The following is a 6990-nucleotide window of genomic DNA, read 5'->3' on the forward strand; positions in this document are numbered from 1 at the left end:
AACCAGACTGAAGCATTTCGTATACATTGTTTGTCTTCAGGAAGGCAGTGAGTTGCAGCGCAACAGCTTTTTCTAAAATATTTGAGAGGAATGGAAGATTCGATATAGGCCGATAGTTTTTTATATTTTCCGGGTCAAGGTTTGGCTTTTTCAAGAGAGGCTTTATTACTGCCACTTTTAGTGAGTTTGGTACACATCCGGTGGATAGAGAGCCGTTTATTATGTTCAACATAGGAGGGCCAAGCACAGGAAGCAGCTCTTTCAGTAGTTTAGTAGGAATAGGATCCAGTATCCAGTAACCAGACTTTACTGGGACTGTGGTTCTGATTACATACAGACATAACCAGACTTTACTGGGACTGTGGTTCTGATTACATACAGACATAACCAGACTTTACTGGGACTGTGGTTCTGATTACATACAGATATTTTTTGAGACAACACACAACGGCTGTGTAAATAATTGAGGCCGGTATTCAATCCGATTGAAAATTTGGACAATGCTAAAAATCATTTCAGATTGAGCCGACATACGGTATGCAGCGATTACCGTGAATGTGGTCTCCACAAATGCATTTCTGTCTCTCTCTATCATTGTCTCTATGACTCTCTCTCTATCACTCTCTCTCTATCACTCTCTATCATTTTCTCTATCACTCTGTCTCTATCTCTCTCTATCATTCTGTCTATATCTCTCTCTCTCTATCACTCTATCACTCTGTCTCTATCACTCTATCACTCTGTCTCTATCTCTCTCTATATCACTCTATATCACTCTATCTCTATCTCTCTCTATCACTCTGTCACTCTGTCTCTATCTCTCTCTATCATTCTGTCTCTATCACTCTGTCACTCTGTCTCTATCTCTCTATATCACTCTGTCTCTATCACTCTGTCTCTATCTCTCTCTATCTCTCTCTATCACTCTATATCACTCTATCTCTATCTCTCTCTATCACTCTGTCACTCTGTCTCTATCTCTCTATATCACTCTATCACTCTGTCTCTATCACTCTATATCACTCTATCTCTATCTCTCTCTATCACTCTATCACTCTGTCTCTATCTCTCTCTATCACTCTGTCACTCTGTCTCTATCTCTCTATATCACTCTATATCACTCTATCTCTATCTCTCTATATCACTCTATCTCTATCTCTCTCTATCACTCTGTCTATCTCTCTCTCTATCACTCTATATCACTCTATCTCTATCTCTCTCTATCACTCTGTCACTCTGTCTCTATCTCTCTATATCACTCTATCACTCTGTCTCTATCTCTCTCTATCACTCTATATCACTCTATCTCTATCTCTCTCTATCACTCTATCACTCTATCTCTATCTCTCTCTATCACTCTATCACTCTGTCTCTATCTCTCTATATCACTCTGTCACTCTGTCTCTATCTCTCTCTCTATCACTCTGTTTCTCTCTATCATTGTCTCTATCACTCTGTATCATTTTCTCTATCACTCTGTCTCTATCTCTCTCTATCACTCTCTCACTCTCTATCATTCTGTCTATATCTCTCTCTCTATCACTCTGTCTCTATCTCTCTCTATCATTCTGTCTCTATCTCTCTCTATCACTCTATCACTCTGTCTCTATCTCTCTCTATCACTCTGTCTCTATCTCTCTCTATCATTCTGTCTCTATCTCTCTCTATCATTCTGTCTCTATCTCTCTCTATCATTCTGTCTCTATCTCTCTCTATCACTCTGTCTCTATCTCTCTCTATCATTCTGTCTCTATCTCTCTCTATCACTCTGTCTCTATCTCTCTATATTACTCTGTCTCTATCTCTCTCTATCATTCTGTCTCTATCTCTCTCTATCATTCTGTCTCTATCTCTCTCTATCATTCTGTCTCTATCTCTCTCTATCATTCTGTCTCTATCTCTCTCTATCACTCTATCACTCTGTCTCTATCTCTCTCTCTCTCTATCACTCTGTCTCTCTCTATCATTGTCTCTATCACTCTGTATCATTTTCGCTATCACTCTCTATCACTATGTCTCTATCTCTCTCGCTCTCTATCATTTTCTAAATCACTCTGTCTCTATCTCTCTCTATCACAATCTGTCATTGTAGTCACTAGTAGCTGATGATGCAGCTGGAATCGACCAGGCAGGCAGGCTCAGCACTGACGGTAAGCAACCGAGCACCGTCCAGGCTTTTAAGAGCCATGCAGGCAGGAAATGGAAAGAAGATATTGTAAATTATTAATGTGGAATCATGAGGAGCGCTCCAATGAAATCCATTACAGAGGAAAAATCAATGGGACGTACGGAAGGGAGAACACATACACACATGCACAGACACTAGCAAACGTTCACACTCTCTCTCTCTCACACACACACACACACACACACACACACACACACACACACACACACACACACACACACACACACACACACACACACACTACCCATCCCTGACTGTGCCCCTCCCTGACTGAGCCCCTCCCTAACTGAGCCCCTCCCTGACTGAGCCCCTCCCTGACTGAGCCCCTCCCTTACTGAGCCCCTCCCTGACTGAGTCCCTCCCTGACTGCCCCTCCCTGACTGTGCCCCTCCCTGACTGAGTCCCTCCCTGACTGAGTCCCTCCCTGACTGAGCCCCTCCCTGACTGAGTCCTCCTGACTGAACCCTCCCTGACTGAGCCCCTCCCTGACTGAGCCTCCCTGACTGAGTCCCTCCCTGACTGAGTCCCTCCCTGACTGAGCCCCTCCCTGACTGAGTCCCTCCCTGACTGAACCCCTCCCTGACTGAGCCCCTCCCTTACTGAGCCCCTCCCTTACTGAGTCCCTCCCTGACTGAGCCCCTCCCTGACTGAGCCCCTCCCTTACTGAGTCCCTCCCTGACTGAGCCCCTGACTGAGCCCCTCCCTGACTGAGCCCCTCCCTGACTGAGTCCCTCCCTGACTGAGCCCCTCCCTGACTGAGCCCCTCCCTGACTGAGCCCCTCCCTTACTGAGTCCCTCCCTGACTGAGCCCCTCCCTAGCTGACCCAGATGAAGCTATAGATGAAAACACCAGGGCTGTCTCTGAAAACATGACTATCCGTCAAGTCCTTGTTATCTGCATCCTTGTTTCCTCAATTCCTTTCAATGAGAGTTGAGAGGGAAATAAGGACAGAGTATTCAAGAGAGAGAGAGAGAGAGAGAGAGAGAGAGAGAGAGAGAGAGAGAACCCCACTAATGCACCAGACAGGCACGGAAGCAAAAGAAGATATGCCCATTTTTATCCAAAGTAACTTGACGGAGAGCATACGTGATCCCTGTCTGACTGTCGTTGGTAACGCCATGCTCTTACCAAGGAACACGACTGTCTGACTGTCGTTGGTAACGCCATGCTCTTACCAAGGAACACGACTGTCTGACTGTCGTTGCTAACGCCATGCTCTTACCAAGGAACACGACTGTCTGACTGTCGTTGCTAACGCCATGCTCTTACCAAGGAACACGACTGTCTGACTGTCGTTGCTAACGCCATGCTCTTACCAAGGAACACGACTGTCTGACTGTCGTTGCTAACGCCATGCTCTTACCAAGGAACACGACTGTCTGACTGTCGTTGCTAACGCGGTGCTCTTACCAAGGAACACGACTGTCTGACTGTCGTTGCTAACGCGGTGCTCTTACCAAGGAACACGACTGTCTGACTGTCGTTGCTAACGCCGTGCTCTCACCAAGGAACACGACTGTCTGCCTGTCGTTGCTAACGCCATGCTCTTACCAAGGAACACGACTGTCTGCCTGTCGTTGCTAACGCCATGCTCATACCAAGAGAACACGACTGTCTGACTGTCGTTGCTAACGCCATGCTCTTACCAAGGAACACGACTGACTGCCTGTCGTTGCTAACGCGGTGCTCTTACCAAGGGAATACGACTGACTGTCGTTGCTAACGCCATGCTCTTACCAAGGAACACGACTGACTGTCGTTGCTAACGCCATGCTCTTACCAAGGAACACGACTGACTGTCTCCCCCTTTTCAGCTTCAAAATAAAGAGATTAGATGGCTGTTGAAAAAAGTGTTGGCATTTTACCTCATCCCATTACCAATAGTGAGTTGATCAAGAGACTGGCATTTTTGGCAATGAAAGCAAAAACGTTTATATTTTTCTACATCGAGCAAGAGCCACGCAAACACACATACACAAACACACAAACACACATACACAAACACACATACACAAACACACAACACACAACACACATACACAAACACACATACACAAACACACATACACAAACACACATACACAAACACACATACACAAACACAAACACACATACACAAACACACATACACAAACACACAAACACACAACACACAAACACACATACACAAACACACAAACACACAAACACACATACACAAACACACATACACAAACACACATACACAAACACACAAACACACAACACACATACACAAACACACACAGCTTTGTATTACTATACTTGTGAGAACTTTTTACCTTAACCCTAAACCTAACCCCTATCTCTAATTCTAAACCTAACTCCTATCTCTAATTCTAAACCTAACCCCTATCTAATTCTAAACCTAACCCCTATCTAATTCTAAACCTAACCCCTATCTAGTTCTAAACCTAACCCCTATCTAGTTCTAAACCTAACCCCTATCTAGTTCTAAACCTAACCCCTATCTCTAACCATAATTCTAAACCTAACCCCTATCTAATTCTAAACCTAACCCCTATCTAATTCTAAACCTAACCCCTATCTAATTCTAAACCTACCCCTATCTAATTCTAAACCTAACCCCTATCTCTAACCCTAATTCTAAACCTAACCCCTATCTAATTCTAAACCTAACCCCTATCTAATTCTAAACCTAACCCCTATCTAATTCTAAACCTAACCCCCTGAACTTAAAATAGTATTTTTTAGAAGTGAGGACCAGCCAAATATCTTCCCTTCTCTGAATTATCCTTGGTTTACCATTGTTGTTGGACTGGTTCTTACAAGTATAGTAAAACCATGACACACACACACACACACACAGTGTAAGGATTTTCAATATCTTTATATCGATCTTCTTCATATAGGATATTTGTCTCTGTATATTGTGTCAAGTGGAGTTTCAACAGATTACTCCTCTGGAGATGCTATGCTGGTGTCAGGGATGACTGACGGGATATCTAGTGAGATGACAATTACTACTAAAAGATAGCCAGATGATGTCATTGCCTACAGCAGTGGAGCTCTCTCTGTCTACATCTCTGTCTCTCTCTCTCTCTCTCTATGTCTCTCTCCCTCTCTCTCTCCCTCTCTGTCTCTCTCTCTCTCCCTCTCTCTATGTCGCTCTCGATCCCTCTCTGTTGCTCTCGATCCCTCTCTGTCTACATCTGTCTCCCTCTCTGTCTCTCTCTCTGTCACTCTCTGTCCCTCTCTCACTCTCTGTCACTCTCTGTCCCCCTCTCTGTCACTCTCTCTCTCTCTCTCTCTCTCTCTCTCTCTCTCTCTCTCTCTCTCTGTCATCTCTCTCTCTCTCTCTCTCTCTCTCTCTCTCTCTCTCTCTCTCTCTCTCTCTCTCTCTCTCTCTCTCTCTCTCTCTCTCTCTGTCGCTCTGTCGCTCTGTCGCTCTGTCGCTCTGTGGTGTTTTACATTTCAGGCTAAAACCAAGATTAATTTCAGACCAACAGCATTGGAGCCATGTTAAATCCTAGAGCCTCTGTGATGTTTTGAGCTAACATCAGTGGCGCCATGCTAGATCCTACAGCCTGGTGTTTTGAGCTAACATCAGTGGCGCCATGCTAGATCCTACAGCCTGGTGTTTTGAGCTAACATCAGTGGAGCCATGCTAGATCCTACAGCCTGGTGTTTTGAGCTAACATCAGTGGAGCCATGCTAGATCCTACAGCCTGGTGTTTTGAGCCACCCTAGAGGTGCTTTGCAATTCAGTCCAACAGCTGAGCTGGGCTGGGCTGGCGTCTCATTGTCGGTGTAACATACCCACCACCCACCGTATCCCCAAAGAATGGTGTCTGGGCTGCTCTGGGCTGGGTACAGATCACTTTTATTGTCTTGGCTGCATGCCATGGGCTGTATGAAAGCTGTCTCGAGGTCTGGCAGACACAGCTCACAGAACAATGGGGGATTTATTGTCATGAGAGATTGGTGTGTGTGGGTGCTGTGTGTGTGTGCTGTGGGGTATTTTTAAACAGTGAGCAAGTCTTGTCAGTAAAACGTTAGAAGTAGGAGTTAAAAAATATAGATATTGAAAACGTGATAACAATAATTTGCTGCTTTGTTGTTGAAGACCATTGTTGTAGATGAGAGGACCCTCCACAGCTGTGGTGAGAAGACACTGCAGACAGGGACTAAAAAGCATTCTGGGTGAGAAGACACTGCAGACAGGGACTAAAAAGCATTCTGGGTGAGAAGACACTGCAGACAGGGACTAAAAAGCATTCTGGGTGAGAAGACACACTGCAGACAGGGACTAAAAAGCATTTGGGTGAGAAGACACTGCGACAGGGACTAAAAGCATTTGGGTGAGAGACACTGCAGACAGGGACTAAAAAGCATTCTGGGTGAGAAGACACTGCAGACAGGGACTAAAAAGCTTCTGGTGAGAAGACACTGCAGACAGGGACTAAAAGCATTCTGGGGAGAGAAGACACATGCAGACAGGGACTAAAAAGCATTCTGGGTGAGAAGACACTGCAGACAGGGACTAAAAAGCATCTGGGTGAGAAGACAAACTGCAGACAGGGACTAAAAAGGCATTCTGGGTGAGAAGACACTGCAGACAGGGACTAAAAAGCATTCTGGGTGAGAAGACACTGCAGACAGGGACTAAAAAGCATTCTGGGTGAGAAGACACTGCAGACAGGGACTAAAAAGCATTCTGGGTGAGAAGACACTGCAGACAGGGACTAAAAAGCATTCTGGGTGAGAAGACACTGCAGACAGGGACTAAAAAGCATTCTGGGTGAGAAGACACTGCAGACAG

The sequence above is a fragment of the Salvelinus namaycush genome, unplaced genomic scaffold, assembly GCF_016432855.1.
Source record: "Salvelinus namaycush isolate Seneca unplaced genomic scaffold, SaNama_1.0 Scaffold13, whole genome shotgun sequence".
Taxonomy (NCBI): Eukaryota; Metazoa; Chordata; class Actinopteri; order Salmoniformes; family Salmonidae; genus Salvelinus; species Salvelinus namaycush.